Source organism: Seriola aureovittata, chromosome 8 (genome assembly GCF_021018895.1).
Source record: "Seriola aureovittata isolate HTS-2021-v1 ecotype China chromosome 8, ASM2101889v1, whole genome shotgun sequence".
Taxonomy (NCBI): Eukaryota; Metazoa; Chordata; class Actinopteri; order Carangiformes; family Carangidae; genus Seriola; species Seriola aureovittata.
This window is the reverse complement of record NC_079371.1, coordinates 7,897,806-7,915,271: the sequence shown is the minus strand read 5'-3', so window position 1 is coordinate 7,915,271 and position 17,466 is coordinate 7,897,806. Positions and strand designations below refer to the sequence as shown.

At 41.1% G+C, this 17,466-nt stretch overlaps 1 long non-coding RNA gene across 1 annotated transcript in view; it reads right to left on the bottom strand.

The window, feature by feature from the left end:
- The window catches only part of LOC130173532 (uncharacterized), a 52,453-nt gene extending 43,097 nt beyond the window's left edge, over positions 1-9,356 (bottom strand). The window contains exons 1-2 of the long non-coding RNA XR_008828439.1: positions 8,941-9,356; positions 5,812-5,892 (exon numbers count right to left, since the gene is read on the bottom strand). This is a non-coding gene — a long non-coding RNA (uncharacterized LOC130173532). The remainder of the gene's footprint in view (positions 1-5,811; positions 5,893-8,940) is intronic.
- Positions 9,357-17,466: the final 8,110 nt, after the last annotated feature.

Genomic DNA, 17,466 nt, shown 5'->3' with positions numbered 1-17,466 from the left:
ACTCTAATTATACACAATGTGCGGACTGTGATTGCAAATTAAGCACACATGCAACGAGCAGGTGTTTTGATAACATTTTTTAACGCAGTGTGGCTGGTATTGTTTTCACCTTGTGAGTGTGTGTGTGTGAGTGTGTGTGTGTGTGTGTGTGTGTGTGTGTGTGTGTGTGTGTGTATCATGGTAAAATGTGGTCCTGGAGACACCTACTGCAGCAGGAACCAGCCACCGAGGCGGCTTTGACTCTGGCAGGTGTTTATATGTCTGTCTGTCTCTTCTGTGGAGAGATTTTGTCAGCGCGATACAGTCACAGCCGTGCAAAGTACAGTCACGAAACTCTGCAGGTGTGTGGTTGAGATCAAAATGTAGGCCGACCTCAGATATGGGTGTGTTTGCTCATGAGTCGGAACATCAACATGTCGATGGGCGTCGCAGCTCGTGTGATCCCATCACAACATGGTATGTTCACCAAAATATTCAATTTACCGTCACAATGATGAATTTTTTTCCCCATTTTTGCTTAAAAAATGTCAGTTAATTAGAAAGATAAAGTTTATTTAATTATCAAGTTTATTTTCTGTTGATCAACAAATTGATTAATCAAATCATTTCAGCTTGGATTTTAAGTCGAGTTTAAAGAACTTCAATCTACTATTGTTCACATTTACTGAAAACATTACTGTGATCTTTTAAAGAACTTTTTCACTCGTAATCTTTTTTAGTATTTAGTTATTTTTGGCACAGTCTATACCTTTTATTAGATTAGCCAACAGTAGGGACATGACAGGAAATGAGGGGAGAGAGAGAGAGAGAGAGAGATGGGAACACAAACTGGAGACGCAGCAGTAGGCGACCCGGACAGACCAGTTTCTCATTATTCTAATCAGTACATTCAAAAGTGGAATTATACTTGGTGGTAACTGCTTAGTTGTGATAATAATGACAAACAACTGGTAAATCATGCGTGACAATTAATGCTGAAGATGTCAGATATCACCTACACTGATCCTGCTGACACTAGTGTCTCCTTCAGCTGCTGTGCTAATGTCACAGCCTGACACACAGGACAAACTGCTGCTCAGCTCTAAAGTTTAACTGAGGGATTCAGACTATTATTATTTGTGCAAGTGTTATCTATTATGTAAGCAGTCAATAAGCTATGTACAGAGCCGGAAAATAACGGGCCTAGTTGTAGATCATTTACTGACCAACAGACTCATCACTCTTTTGGCTTTTTCAACAGCAAAAAAATAAAAAATAAATACCCTCGCCAACTTTTTGAAAATCAAAACAGCAGAGTGGCGTTTCTCTTTTTAACAAACCACCTTTGGTTGATCGTTGATTCTGCATTTGACTTCATGGTGGACAGCTGGGTCCAGGCAGGTTGTAATGACAGGACATTTTATGTGAGTGAGTGTCATTGCAGTAATAGTGTACTGTGGCTCACATCCTGTATATGCGCGTCTGAGAGAAAGTGCATGCACAAGTCTGCATCTGCTTCTGAAGTGAACATAAACAAAAACCCCTGACTGCAAACAGAGCCTGGAGCCAGGTAAGAGGCAGGAACAACAGTTTGTGTAATGCACCTCAGCTGTGTTAACACCAGCAGCTCTGCAGTGGCGATGGATCACTGGAGTGGTCATAAAAACAAAGCCAGTGCAAACACAGGAGGGGGGGGGCAGCTGGTAGACAAATGCAGAACCTGGATGGGGGTGACGTATAGAGAAAGGAGCTAGTAGCTGCATGAGTTACCAAGAGTTTCCCCTCGACTGTTCAAATGTGTCTGGAATTTACTGTAATTTTGAACTTCCGCTGCACTTTTAAAAACAACAATATGGAAACATGACGATGGCGTTTGGTTCATTTGCACCTTTCCCTGAACTTGAGTCTCTTGTCGGTGAGCCAAGACTTCCTTCAGGATTATTCTATACACTGTGCAGCTTAGCCACATTTGCTTTAGCTCACAGGCCAGGAACAAAGCGAGTGCACCGGCCCATAGGCTAATATAATCAGGGTCATAACTTTCCCATCATTAGAATGCTACCCATTGATGACGGATGGACTTAGGATATAAACTGTAAGGCTTCCTTAAGCCCTTCCTCAAGTGTCCTCTTTTGGGGCCAAGAGGACACTTCCTTTCCTATTAGACAGAGAAATGTTGGCACCCGCCTCCCAACCATTCTTTGTGAATCGTACTTACACGAGCATGAAGGCGAGTTGTCCATGTGGAGGTCTGGGGACACTAGTGAAATCTTTACGGCCATATATGAGGTGGTAAACAAAAAATCCTTAGGGAATTTATGTGACATTGTAAAGCCTTTGTGTTGAGCTGTCATATTAAAAACGAACCTAAAACTTCATTGACCACTGACTTTTGACAGGAATGTTTTCTATTGTTCAGACACTTGCAACATTAACACTTCCTCATGCCTTCCTACAAGTTATATTTTTAACAACATAAGGATGTAAACAGGTTCAAACGAAAATCGAAAGAGTCCAGTTGTCCTTCAAGATTTCTTTGATAGCCCTATCTTTAACCACTCTACATACACATGTACACATAGCGTGCTTAGAGCCAGGAAGTGAGTGAGCAGATCATATGGGTGTCACCCAAAACGACTTGTTTATCAGCTGTGTGCAGGGCACTGATTATCTGATAGCACATCCTGGACTTTACAGAGATTGTTGATGAGTTCCATTCAAGATCACATCAGTAAAGCTCACTCCTCTTTGCCCCTAACCAAAAGCATTTAAAGAAACAATTTGCTTCTGATGAGGGGAGCCGTGCCGCGTTATTATCTTGTTAAGGCCAGTTAAGAGGCCGTGTCTCTGAGGGCTGAGCCGACCCTGTCAGGAAGGCGTCACTTTGCTTCGTGGGCTGCCAAGCAACCACAGAGGCGTTAACGGTCCAAACTTCTTTGCCACATGGACACTCAAAGAGATAAACACTCACTCAAAGACAGACAGCTACATGAGTCACTTCACTACCCCCGAGGTATTTCCCAGATCTGTCTCCAAGGAGTCAAGACTGCTGAGAGATGTTGAATGTTTTTGTCTGAGCCTGCAGACGATATTTAGAAAGATATTATTTAGACGTGAAAATGTATATAAAAATACCAATACTACTAAATTAATATTTACATAAATATGTAGAAGCCAAAATTAGACAATGCAGTTGTGAAGACATGACAGGCATTGAATGTCACTACAGGAGGCTGTTGCTATACTTATGTTCAGATAAGGCTCACTGTGTGGGAGCTGCGCTATAACTGGGTACTGACGAGCTGCTTCATACAAGTTAGTTATTAAACTGTAAACCTCCCAAAGAAGGTGCCAGTCATTCCTTATAATCTGCTGTAAAGGCAGAAGGATGAGAGACTTACACCGGGAGCAGAGTGCCGGAGACAGACGACGTCTCTTTACGTTTATGATGACACTGATGTGCACGCTTGCTTTTCTGCTGTATACTGGGATTTCAAGCTGCATCTCCTGGAGATGGGAAACAATGACACACAAGGTTTCTTGTAACAAAAACCTGGAACTGTTTAGATGTTGATTTTGGCAGAATTTTTATTTGTGTTTTTTTTTATTTGTGTTTTTATTATTTGTATGTGATTTTATAACTTACAACCATCTTTATGTATGACACCATGATCCACGCATTAGTGGGGAAAAAAACAACAAACAAAACTACAGCGTAAGTGATCAGTGAATAAACACTTGATTAATAACGATCAGAATCAGAATCCGGTTTATTGCCTAGTAGCTTAAGAGGAATTTGCTTTGGTGTTTTGGTGATGATGCAACGGACAAAAACACCTTGTTAGTGCGCACGTGATTGCACAAATGATTCTCTCTCTCATCCAAGCGATGCATTAGATGAAACATCACAGTCTGTGTCAATGTTTTTTAATGTTGCTTTAGTTAAATTTAGGGCTATAGATGATGTAAATGATCAAAGTGGTGAGTTTACTATGAAACCAAGTTGTTAAAACATAGCGGTTAGTGTTAACTTCACACTCCAATTTATGGTCAAACTTACATTCAGTTGGTACAACAGGCTGCAGGTTTGCATCTCTCAGCTCTTTCCCATAAAAATTCTCAAGTTAATCAAGTAGAAAAGAAGCAAAGTTTCATTACTGCGTTAACTCCGCCTGGAACTTGGCATTCTCAAACACCCCAAACAACAATGATTCAGACAATGGCGGTCATGTTCTTACTGGATTTCAGTTCCAGTTTAAATAGCAAAGAGAAAAACATAACTGATTGCAGTGGGAGCTGGGACTGAGCCATTCAAAGGGAAGACAATGATGTCGTGACACACACTGACCTATAATTGCCAACATTAGAGTGCTGAGGGGCAGTGATTGGCTGGCTTATAGGGCCCTGTGGCCTTAGAGGATGAGAGCCATCATGCAATTGCACAGGATCAGCAAATCACTGTCAGATGCCCACTGGCGAGACCACTCCAAGCCAGAGCTATTTTCCCATCAGCATCAGAGGGTTTACAGAAAACAATAAAAACCAAAATGGTTACAGTAAAACAGGAGGGATCCTTTAGGCGAGTTTCAATAAAAAAGAAGTGTAAGTCTTAGAGGAACAAAGTGTGTTAGAAATGAGATGAAATCTTGACACAATGCTGCTCTCTCCAGTAATGACAGTCTCGAGTGCATTGAAAATTAACATATTACATGAAAAATAATGGGGCTAAAGAAATGTTGGCTTGTGGGTTTCATTCTACACATCTAATAAATACATTAGTGTGGAGACAGAGACATCAGTATTATCAAGGAAGCATTTGGTTGATGTCCAGGCATTTCTCATCTGCCAGCACAGATTACGTGAACTCTATCTAAACCATAATAGCAGATTTCCTTAAATCACTGCCAAAACGCCACAGTTTAACAAGCTTTTGAAGATGTTCTAGAAAACCGTTCCTATTAGCCCGTCAGGCAGTTTCTGATGTCTTAATGCAGGTCAGCTCCCAGACCTGCAGCTGCATAGAGAAAGGCAGACTGGGAGAAGTGGGGGGGGGGGGGGGGGGGGGGGGGGGTATAAACCCAGAATCAGCAGCTCTCCTCCTGCCTCCTTTCTTATCTGCTCGCACAGCCAGCTGAGAAGCACACAGACACAGCACTCTTAGACACAGCCAAGCTTTCCTAGCATCTCTTCCCCTGATGAGTTTGTCCTCCCATCTACACCTCTGTGTGAAGCCCAACACACATCAAGCAGCAGCAGCAGCCACAAGCACGTTTAACTGGCCGGCTGTCTGCGCGGTCAGAGCTACAGATTACTTAAGAAGCGGCGGACAGCAGTTTTTTTCGATAGCTGCTCAAGCCATATAGGAGCACACATTCGAACTGTACATAAGAGTGCAAGCATGAGCCGTATGCAAATATCACAGAATTGTCCTTGCCCATACATTCCCACTGGAGCGAATCTGCACTTTCCCCATTTCTCCTTCAGGATAATAATTGATTAAAAATTCAACATATGGTAATACAAAGCTTGTGAGTGAGGCTCAGCTCGCAGGCAACAGATACAGTCGAGTCCCCACAGTAAATCAAAGTGATGTCTTATCAACTAATTATCTTCACTGAATTGTTTATCAAACACAAAGCCTGAAGACTTTTCTTTCCTTCGCTTCTGTGTTCTCTGTTTCTGCACATATAGTTGTGTATATGTACATGAGCACAGGAGCTTTGTGTGTGTGTGTGTGTGTGTGTGTGTGTGTGTGGGTAGGTGACATCTCTGGCTAACATTGCATGTAAGACTAGTAAGCACAGACATCAGCAATATACAAAGCACACTGACCGTGGATGCCACAGGGAGACACAGTGGAGATGAGTCAGGAGGCCGGAGGGTGGAGAAAATGATCAACCCGGCAGGTTCATGCTGAAAAGAGCACACATTGCTTTAATATGAGGTGCACTGGCGGTTGAGTGCAGGTAATATAACAATGTCATGTCATTTTTATACTTTAGTCTTATGCAACTTCCCCCCCCAAAAAACACAGTGGGCGGTCCTCTTCAGTTTAAGGTTCAAGCCAATTGACAATAGCCATGTCGTGGATGTTGTTACAGTCTGCCGCCTGTTTGGCTCTCTCATGTATTATCAATGTGTTTTGGTCACAGAGCTGGGCATGCACTCTTCTTAAAGACAAATTCCTGAAAGACTTGGAAAATCTCAGAAGAGATACAAGAGATCCAAATTCCAAAACACTCAGACTCTTCCAACCACTTGGAGAGAATAAGGAAAACAAATCCTGTCCATGATTTAAAAAAAAAACACTTATTAACTTGTTTCCAAACTTGTGAATCTATTTCCTGATCCAAACAAAAATGGTGGCCAGAAGTGCCAAAAACCACACTACAAGAAGTCCAGAGTTATTGTTACTTTACATCAACTACTGTACACTCAAATCCAGACTGCGGCACGCACAGAACTGACTTGCAACGTATGGATCATTCATGACAAATCCAGGGAAATTTCCTTATCACCATACAGTAGCTGACAAACGAAAAGATTTTATATTTTTTAATGATTATTAATCATACAAGGAGCTGAATATAGATCATTATTAGTGAGCATCCCACCAACTGATCCAGAAGGAAACAGACTTGGTCTCATGAGTTGTGATGTTCCAAATCATGTTTATAAACAACATGTCATCCTGTGTCCACACCTTTCTTGTAGTGTACAGGACTCCTGCATATAATTCATCTACCCTACTAAACAACTTTGAAAATCCAAACTGAACCAACCCACGGTTTACACTCAATGACATGAGTTTAGGTAGTTCAGCTACACTACATCATTGTCTGTGGGAGTACACAGAGCACTGACACGAGCACAGAATGTGTTCCTACTTTTCCTGGAGAACATCTGCCTGCAACAGGTAAACATTAGACGAAAAACCCCTGTGGATCTACCCGCAGCCAGCCAATCACCTGTCAGAAAAACACAGTGGGGGGAAGGCACTGAGTATCCAGTGAGTGTACACATGGGCTGATAAGGCTGACACCGGATTAGAGATGATTTGAGATGACTCACATCTAAAAAGTTCAGATGTGCAGGAGTAAACTAACCCACAAACACTGAAGAAAATCACATTCCACCAGATATCGTGCTATATATCACAACTGGGTAATTTAGCAGTAATTTTTGAACTTAAACACAGAGGAGTTACATTCAATGACCTCAGAGAATGTGATGAAAGAAAAATGTACATCCATTTGACCATTAAAAGGCCCAGACTTGCCTTGTAGCCCAGCAGAGATGGCCCACATGGGGCCATCCCTTCAACAGCATCTTCACTCATGTAAACATGACCTCTGTTAGACTAACAACAGCCAGAAAAATTCTAAAAGTAATCTCAGTCCAAGGGGACTCTCCATAAAACCAGACCAGGCACTTTGAAAATCCCCAAGTATGTGTGCACCAAACACATGGCTTAGCGGAGATAGAGAGAGAAAATTCTGTGGCACATTCTCGACTTTGGTTTAAAGATAAATCATAGGTCTGTGTGGCTCTGTGTGGCGGGCAGGAGGTGAACGCCATGTGTTCCTGTCATCACAGGTTCAAAACCAGCTCAAGACCCCTGCTAGACATCATCTGTTTCCTTCCCGAATTTCCTGTCATGTTCCACTGAGCAATATCTACCGAAGCAAGGCTTCTCTTAATGGATAATACTGGTGTGTCTCTTTACATTATTCCTACTGATGTCGGCACACCTTAAAGAGAAGACATCTGCTTTTATTCATTATACTGCAGCATAAAAACAACACTGACATGACACTGACAAAATATCTCAAGCACTGTAATCCATCACAGAGAAAAGATTAACTTTTTTTTTTTATTATTATTCCACTATGAATGAGATGACTGTTTTTGTGTCAGAATGTGTGTTATTCTACACTTCTCTCTCTGTCAGTCACCTGGCAGCCACTGGAAGCGATGGAAGCCGCCTCAAGGAAATAATCCCTCAATCACATGTCAGCTCACAAACTTAATTGTCACATTCATGTCGTTTTATTCAGAGAATTATTGTTCTGTGGCAGAGCAGCTAATTTCAAGTAAGGCTGGCAGCATTAAGTTTTGAAATTTTAAAACAAGGAGAGATTCATAAGTTGAACGATACATAGAGTACAGCATGCAAACCCCTGTCCCCTCGAAATTACTTTTATTATACTACTAATTTGTTTTGCCAATTTTTCAAGGAAATGTAACTGCTGTATGGATTATGTTCCCTGGCAATGTTTTGTTTGTTTTTTTGTTTCAAGTGGAGGAGATGCTCTGTTCTTGAACTGCACAAAAGTTGTAAGGAAGAGACTCAAGAGGTGCAGGACTTTGGCACCAAAGACTAGGGTTCAAATCCAGGGTCCCACACGAGGTTAGGGTTTAGGCAACATAAACACTTTTGTTACAGACAGATTCTGTTTTTGGTTAAATATTGAAAAAGTAAACATGTTGTATATCATGGTTTAAGTCAGTTTTGATCTTTTCAGTATTTAGCAAAGAACAGTCTTTCCCTAATTTAGCCAACTGCTCTGTGACTAATCTTATACTGTATACTGAAGGGGAAAATAACAAAGGCTATGTTGTCTGCGAATGATGATGTTCTGTATGATCATTGTGATTTTGTTTATTATAAAGGTTTCCTCATTATAAAATAAGCCTTGAGTGGCTATGTGGGCTTCTACTTGCAGGAACAACGATGCCTTGAGTGAAATGCTGAGGCTATGGTTGCCAACGCCCCCGAACACACGGGATCATCCCACAATAGGAAACTGAAGGACATGACTTTCATGTCCCACTACCCAAACAGACAAAGGGTTTCAGTATTTTGGCCACAAATTTAGTTGTTTTTACTATTTTCTACATGAAGCTTAAACAGACACAGCCAAAAATACAAGTGAGGGGTCAAGCCGTCAAACAACCCACCTGTTCACTGGCGACCAGTTTATAGTTCATGCAAAGTACCCGGACAACTCCTGAACTTTGAAGCGGTCCGATTGTCTGTCCATTCCTCCTATGTTTAGTCCGTATCCGCTGATCAAAAGCTTTAACGAAAGTATCCCAAGTTGTGCATATCATCATCTGAACTCCTTTGCAGACAGTCGAGCGACTTCTTCTCCTTCACTTCTTCCAATTTTTTCAACTTCCGGCCGGGGGACTTTGGGTATGTTTAATTAGTATGCTAAATACGAAGTTCTGTTGAGTTCTTACCGCGGGAGGATCGGGTGGGGACAGTGAGCGCACCTTTTTGAAAAATCTGATTGGATAACTATTTTCTATTTTCATGGGTTTTAGGACAGTAACCCTTTCATTTCTGAACCAAATTTGATAGAAAATGAGGCTAAAATTAGAATGAGTGATGGTTGATGGGGATGTCATTAGTTTTGCTGGTGTTTTTGTTTTAAATTAAAGTATCAAAGAAATTGAAATTTTGACCTGATGGTGGCGCTAGAAGGTGGTGGTGGGGGGGGGGCTAATAATAGTCAGTAGGAAAAAAAATGAGTCATACAGAAAAGACCATTTGCAGGAGGAAGACTTGTGCTCAAAGATACTCAGCATGGGACAGGGTTTTGAAACCACATCTATGGTTCTGGGTTCAAAGGACAATCTCTCTTAGCTGCTGCTAATAACTTTTCAAACTGTAGTAATGACTCCAATCCAAACCACATACAGCAGAGTCCTGGCTGCATGTTTGTTTGCAGTGTCTGCTTCAGGGAAAGTAACTTCATGGTCACAGTTTACTAGAAACTCACACTATAATGACCTCAGCCGCTGGCAGCTCTCCATAGACCTTTCACCATGTGCCAGCAACACAACTCAAAAGGATACAAAAGAGACACCCGAACAAACCTCTGGCTCTTTCACACACTCACCAACTCCTGAAAAACAGCTCTGTGCTCTACGTGGATATTTGACAGGTTATTATCCCATTAGATTTGCTTCATTTACAGTCCAGACAATATATGAAAGCAAAAGCCAGACACAACTGAGGCGTAGAGATAGAGATCGGCTGCTCTTGGATATGGATTACTTGTTTTTCAGCCTATTAATGGTAACTTATAACTTTAGTATAAGTTTTTTGCGCTGACAGACAATCAAAATTATTTTCTGTTTAGGGTTAGAAAAATAGTTAATGTATTTTTCAGATTGTTGTGCCTTTGTCTGCAGGACTCAGCATAAAATATATATTAATAGTTAAAAAAGACTTCCCAGCAAAAACTAAGTACTCGGATTGTCTTTGAAAGGTCAATTCTCTTGGTAATTTTCATATGAACTAAGTTATGTGAATCAGTATCCCATTACTGTGCAACAAACAATGCTCTTGTGTACCATAAATATTTTTAGGACAAGAAGTACTCATTTGAAACTCCGGTACTTCAGTTGCACAACTTACATAGTTAATGTTGTTTGGCCATAAATCATGTTGTCATAAATTAGCTTAAACATTTTTAAATGAGGTCACTGCATGCATACCAGTCACCCTGAGGTCATTTCAGTAAACTCTTCCTTATACACTGAATGTTTAGGGACTCTGTCAGCATCAAGCCAATTGCTCCTCGGTGTAATGCGAGGCATGAGGTGGGAATGTAAAACATGTTAAAGGGCGTGAATGAGTCTTGGATGCCATGCATCAACAGATCCCCGAAATGTGTTTTGACACAACTACAAGATGAAGGAAAGACAGAATCATGAGTGTTGTATGAAGTTTGAATTGAGAAATGGCTGCTTGGGGTGCAGTTTCTAATAAGTCATCGTTTAAGTTGTGACTAATGGCTTTAATAAATCAGTTACTATAAGTCTGAAGATCAGTTATGAACCATTAACAAGAAGAACCTTTTGGTTAGCAGGTTGTGATATCAATGCTGTTTGGTCATGAACACTCAAATCATTATTGCCTAAGTCATTAATAAAGGCTCAAGAGTTTTCCCTTAATGAACCATCAGGTCTGTAATTATAACTGTTAGTAAGGCATTAGAGTAATAAACATCAATTATGTATTTACAAATGTTAAGTTCATTAAATCTTAATAAACTCAGTAATAATTGGTCAAAGTGTTTCCCACTTTCAAATAAGCCATCAATAAAAGTTATTTAGTTGTGTGCAATGTAAGTAATTAATAAAGCATTCAAACAATGACAAGAGTCTTTTTATTGCAAATACGATTCTCTGCAGCACTTCTCCAGTGTTTACGAGTCAAACAGTCCATTGGATGGATCTCTGCATGATTAACAACCCAAAACTTGTTCTTAATAATGATAAATTATGATGATGACGGATGAAACAAACAAGATAAAACGTGTTAAATGGTGAGTTCAGGAGGTGCTGGCTGACGGTTTTTTGTTATTTTAGGGACAGAGCCAGGCTAGCTGTTTCCCACTGTTTCCAGCTTGATATTAACCATACCAATATGAGACTGGTATCGATCCTTTAACAGGACATTATGTATGGGTTCCCACCACCTGCCATCAAATTTCACACGTCCATGTCACACATGTGCAACACTGTCCACAAAACACACTGAAGCCTGCATAAATATTAGATCATTGTTCTAACATGTAGCTCCACCACTGAGGAGCCATATGGACATATACACTGAGTATACTGAGTCTCTTCTTATATATAAAAACTGCAGTCTTGTATATTCCCTCACGATGCTCCCTCGAACAGGCAGACAGATGTTTATGCAGTTGCCATGGCAAGGGGTGTCCTTTTGTGAGGGAGCAGCAGAGGTGTCGCACGATGCTCTTCACCCTTTCAGAGGGTTATTAGACAGCCCCGGTTGCGTCCACCACTGAAATACCAACCTCTCAACAGGGTGGGCGCAGTCATTTGAGAACAACGTCACTTGCTGCAAAATATAGACAGAATTTATTTTCACATAAATTGCCATTTCACCCCAAAACATCAAGGGAGATATTGATAGCTTCTGCACATGATGAAAAGTAAATATTCCCACAAATGAGGACTACATCCCACTGAAACAAATACAGTTGAACTTCAGTATGTATTATTTCTTGCATATTAAGGTTTCCTTCTCTGCGAGGTATTGTATATCCTAAAACATAATATACACCAAAAATACATTTTCTCACAGAAATAAATATAAACAGATAAATTTGGGACTAAAAGGAGGAAACTGGTTTGAATTTCCTTTGTTTCTAAAGTTAGCAGTGTCTGGGATAGATCCATAAAAATTCATGAGGATGTTGTGTGGTCATTTTTAAGGAGGCCAGGGCTCTAATTATCAATTTTACTGGGTTATTGTTCTCCCTTAGCCAAGTCAGGCAGCACATGTGCTGTTATGTATGCAGTATACTTTGATTACTGCTAATAAAAAACCTTTTTTTAGTCCTACCATTCACAAGTAATTTCCTCTCAAAGTTGCAATGCATCCAGGTTTATTGTTTATTTCATAGTACAATAACATATTTTCAGGTACTCACATGAGGATAATTAAAAACACATATGATGTTAATATCACGCTCAAGGCTAGTGGGCAAAGTAAATGTTGTGCCAATAAAATCAAGGGGTTTCAGCGCCATGAAATCTTTGAGGTGCAGATCTGGCACTCTCTGTCTAGTCCCCTCTCCAAACATTTGTCTTCATCGTCAGGATGGCTGCTGGCCCTGGCCTTGCTGCCAGCTCCTCACTGCTTGTTTGATGATTAAATACATTCTGATTTGCCGGGCCATGTTGTAAACTTCCTGTGTGGTTGCACCGTCAGGTCTGTGTTCCACACCGCTACTCCCAAAAGGCCTTGCATGAACACCATTATTATCCCTGCAAATTAGCCCAGTTAACCCGCTCCTGCTCCAGTTCACTCTTTGTTAACCCCTCATTTTTCACCATGTCTGGACCACGGACCAAAGGATTGTAGAAACTGGTTGCCCCTCCCCACCATCCCCATCCAACCCTGTCCCGGCAGATCCTAACCCCTGTGAATATTAAACAGCACAGACTGCAGGAATGCCACAGCTAAATTGGCAGCAGATGTTGCTGAGGGGATTTGGTTGTGAAGTGTTTTGTCTGCAAACTGAGCTGTAAAACATCGCAGGCCTGACAGGTTCTCTGGTGAGCCTCTAAGGTGAAACGCCACAAGGGCAATATAGCCCTGTGGTAGCTCTACCGAGGCTCACTGGTGGCTGAACACTCACCCATCCATTTAATGGTCACTTATGAAGAAAGGTTTCAGGAGACAAGCTGAGCAAAGAGTCTACTTTAAATTGGAATACAACAAAGATAAGGAGTATTTATTTGAGGTATCACACCCATTGCAAATAATGTTGCAGAATCAAACTTAACATCATAAAGTAATCTCAATTGTGCCTATATGCTGTTGTCCTTTACATGACACTGAAAGGTTTTTGTCAAATAAGACAAGTTTCAATTCGAAATCTGGAACTCATGTCAACATACAAGCAGATTACATTTTAATGTATGTTGAAATACAAGGTAAAAAAAAAAAAAACCTACATGTGATCCAAGAATGGAAAATGTTGCTTACCTGCAGGTAATGTCAGTTTGAGAGGAAGCAGGCCTGAGATGTCTGGGTGTCTGGGAAAAAGATGAATGACTGGTGCAAAAAGAAAATGATTTCGTAGTTTGTTCCAAATTCTAAACCAGCCATTGCTCCAGGCTACGACTGCAGACTTAAACTGTGGCACATGTGATTTCTTATTCCCAGCACAAATTATGATAGTTTGGACTACTGGTGCTCTGGCTCCAGGTCCTCTGAGCCACAGGAAGAGGAATTGGTTGTCGGCTGAAATGAATCAATGGATGGTAACAGAAATAATGTTTTCATCAACTCTGAAATTTCACAAGAGAAACAAAGCATTTTCAATCCAAACAGGAGAGCTTTTAATGATATGAAGCTGCACTTATCAATATTTCTATATGAAGAATGGGGTCAAATGTCTATGTGTTATGTGAAAGCTGTTGCTTGTGGTGATGAATAGATAATTATCTGCAGTTCCCTTCAGCTCTTTGGAGCATTGCAGCCTCTTTCAGTTTGTTGTTTTGGTTTTGTGGAACCGCAACTTTATTATTTTAGTTCAGTCTCACTGCTTTGAACAGCTGTTTTCAGTGAAAACCCACTGATAAACCCGCTGTACACTACGCTACCTACCCAGCACCACAAAGTTAGCGACACATTAGCACTAGCGTTTAGCAGCTGAAGATACTTCCAGATATTCTCTTCAGGAGTTGGCGTGAGAGTGAATACTGGACGTACTTTATATTCATCAGATGAACAGAAACACATGTTCAGCATAACAAGTTGATAATGTCAGCGTTTACACTCTGTACCGCTGCTCCCGAGTGGCCAAAACCTCTGTTAATGCAGATAAATAAAATAAATGTTTTGGCCAAATTTTATCTACATACAAGTATATTGCAGTACATTATGTCAAATTGAGGGCTAGTCTGGTGGTCTGAAAATGCACTTAAAGTCTACTATCTTATAATATAAGTATAACATCCATCAGCAGAGAAATTCCAGAGGAATCATCAGTATAAGTGCTACAGCAGTGGGGAAGACCTCTTGCAGCAACCGTGCGATATGATTTTTGTCTAACTGATAACAAACATTACAACCAAAGCATATGTTCCTATATGTCTGGTAAGTGCAGGGAGCAGCCCATTTCTGACAAGGTGAAGCTTAACATGAGAACTAAATTCAAGGGTGGCCAAGATCCACGCAGGCCTTCTGCCAAAAATCCAATACAGCAAATGGTTGGATCTGTGTAAGCCCTAAGCTGACAATAAAGTCACTATGTTCAAAAAATGCTAACATCCTTTAATGGGTATGAAAGCCACTGCAGCAGAATACAAATGCTGGCTATTTTTTTCTCCTGTTCCCTGTAGCCCAGACTTTTATCCGCTTCCATCCAGCACACCCTGTGAAGTTGATTAATTGAACACTTTGGGACAAAAGGGAAACTTTTATCAACTTTGGCCGTGACTAACACACTGTGTGGAGTTTGGGGAAATTAAAAAAAAGCTGCCTTGCTTTATCTCCTGATCACAAGACAAGGTAGTGAAGTGTTTGCCAAGAAATAAAGGTATCACAAATTCACATAGATGGCGGATCAAGATGAGGAGTCTCGTGTTGGTGGTGCTTGCCACCTGCTTTGGGACTGACGTGAGGGGGAGCGCGGGGTGAATGTGGGGTCATGGCTGTCAGCAGACTCTCAGTTATACAGACCAAGTGGGACTACAGATATGAGAAGGGCAGAAAACTACTGCGATGACATGATGGGGGACCTGGGGGTTATACGGTCACACTACCACCATCTTCATTCAGCATTGCAAAGCATATAAACTGTGTGTGTGTGTGTGTGTGTGTGTGTGTGTGTGTGTGTGTGTGTGTAAACATTTCGTTAAGCAGTTTTCTCTCAGGACTCGGGCTCTGTCTCCTGTGATGCTCCCACAGTTGAAGTCTGTCCGTGACCCCTATAAAGAGAGAGGGATGCCCACTTCCTGCTACCCTCAGGCGTGCCAGTCCTGCCTCAAGGGAGAGGGGCCCCATAATTTATTATTTGTTCCCCTCTTGTTAAGGAAATACTTTCTCAATAGCTCTTTCTCCTTTGTATATTTTCACTGTTCTTATTTTCTTCCTTGATTCAACCCCGTCCTCTCTTATTTATTTGCTTTCTAAACACCAGCTTGGTTCGTTACATGCAAGCTGTCATGAAGAGACTTTAAAAAATTACTTTTGTCCTCATTGAAGGCAGTGTTTATTTGTCTGAGTGAACCTGCTGGGATAAGAGTATTTTAGGTATAACTATGTGAGCTGGGCCGTGCAAGCTGACCTGGGTTAGCATTACCTCAGGCCTTAATCAGATTCCACTGCTTCAGATTGAAGATATGTCGAATGATACAATGAGCTCAGATGTCATAATTTATCAGCCTGACCCTGCCACTCTTAATGTAAGGACATTCCTGCACCATGTGAAGTTAATGGGATGTTATGTCCACAGCATATGTCGTGTAAAAATGGTTTTCTTTCAGCAACAGTGAACTGAATACTGAAACAATCAATCTCACACCAAAGGCACCAAACTCTCACTTAATCCCAGCAGTGACTTCTTTGTTTGTTGCTGTTGGTCAGTTTTTTTGGTTTTTTTTGCAGCTTTCTCAACGCCACCTTTCTTCCACAGAAACCATCAAGGCAAAAAAAAGAAAAGAAAAAAAGTGGGATGAAAAGCCAAAGCGCTGGCTGACCACTGATGCATGACTCAGCTTTGAAAATCTCCGCCCTCAAATCAAATTGTCCAGCTTCAAGGAGCGAAGGTGCCACAGTCCTGCCCCGGGCCACTCAATGTCACCGGCCAGCTTTGAGGGGTTAACGCGCATTTTTCTCAGTTGTCAAGGACGTGTGATGGGGGCAAAGGAACACAGAGGAGCGCAGGGGTCACCACACTCGCAAATATCAAGAGTCTTTGAAATACTCAATTGTGTTATAAAAGAAGCTGGAAATACCAACGCTCCAAAGCCAAACACAAGTCATTCAACATCTAAGTTTCTGCTTTTATGAGAGTCTCGATCTTGACACCCTGATAGGCCGTTTATTTATCCCGTGTTAAATTAGGTTATCATGAGCTTTTTGTCATGCTATGTTGTACTGTGGGTGTTCACTGTTATATTGGTCTAATTTAGGAGAATGAATGTTTCTATAGATATTGTGTGATTTCCAATACATTACTTACTTCACTGCTTTGTATTTTTTGAGAATATTATTTTATATTTAGGTGTTTTTTTATTTATTCTAGTACAGAGAATTAACCAGGAAAACACAACTCTTATTGCAAGACATTTACTCTCCTTTCTCTTATTCTTTTTTTTGTTAAGATATTTTCGTAAGATATTTCATGTTCATCATATTTGCCACAAGGTAAAGACGGTGCCGCCACATGGGATCAGGAACACCATGTGGTCTGTTGGCTTTTGATTTGAGAGATACAGAGTTAAGCGCTGAGGGAAAACAACGTCCTCCAGCTCCTCTCCTCTGAGGTCTTGATTGAGCTCCGCAGTCCTGAGAAAACAGACACAGCGGCTTCCTGCTGAGCCGGCCATGTTTCATGTCGGGACAATTAAACAAGTCACATGCGACCACCGAGCCCCAGCCCCTTCTCCAGACACTGAACTCAATTATTACAGAGGCTAACTCCTCATCACCACAAGTTCACTGAGTGTGGCTAATCTTATCTGATCCGTTATTAGCAGCATTTTTCATCTTTACGGCAGAGCTAACAAGCCTTTGAGATCATTAAATAGCTAGGAATGTTCAAATCTCAAGTTAAGCATGAAGATGAGTGAAAGAAGGATCACTGAACATAAATCACTCCGCTCTGTGCATCGTTTTAAAGCGTGGGGAAAGTCTTAAAGCTCTAGGATTCACAAGCCGTTCTCATGAAACTGAGAAAAGAAATCGCACAGTATGAGGTGATC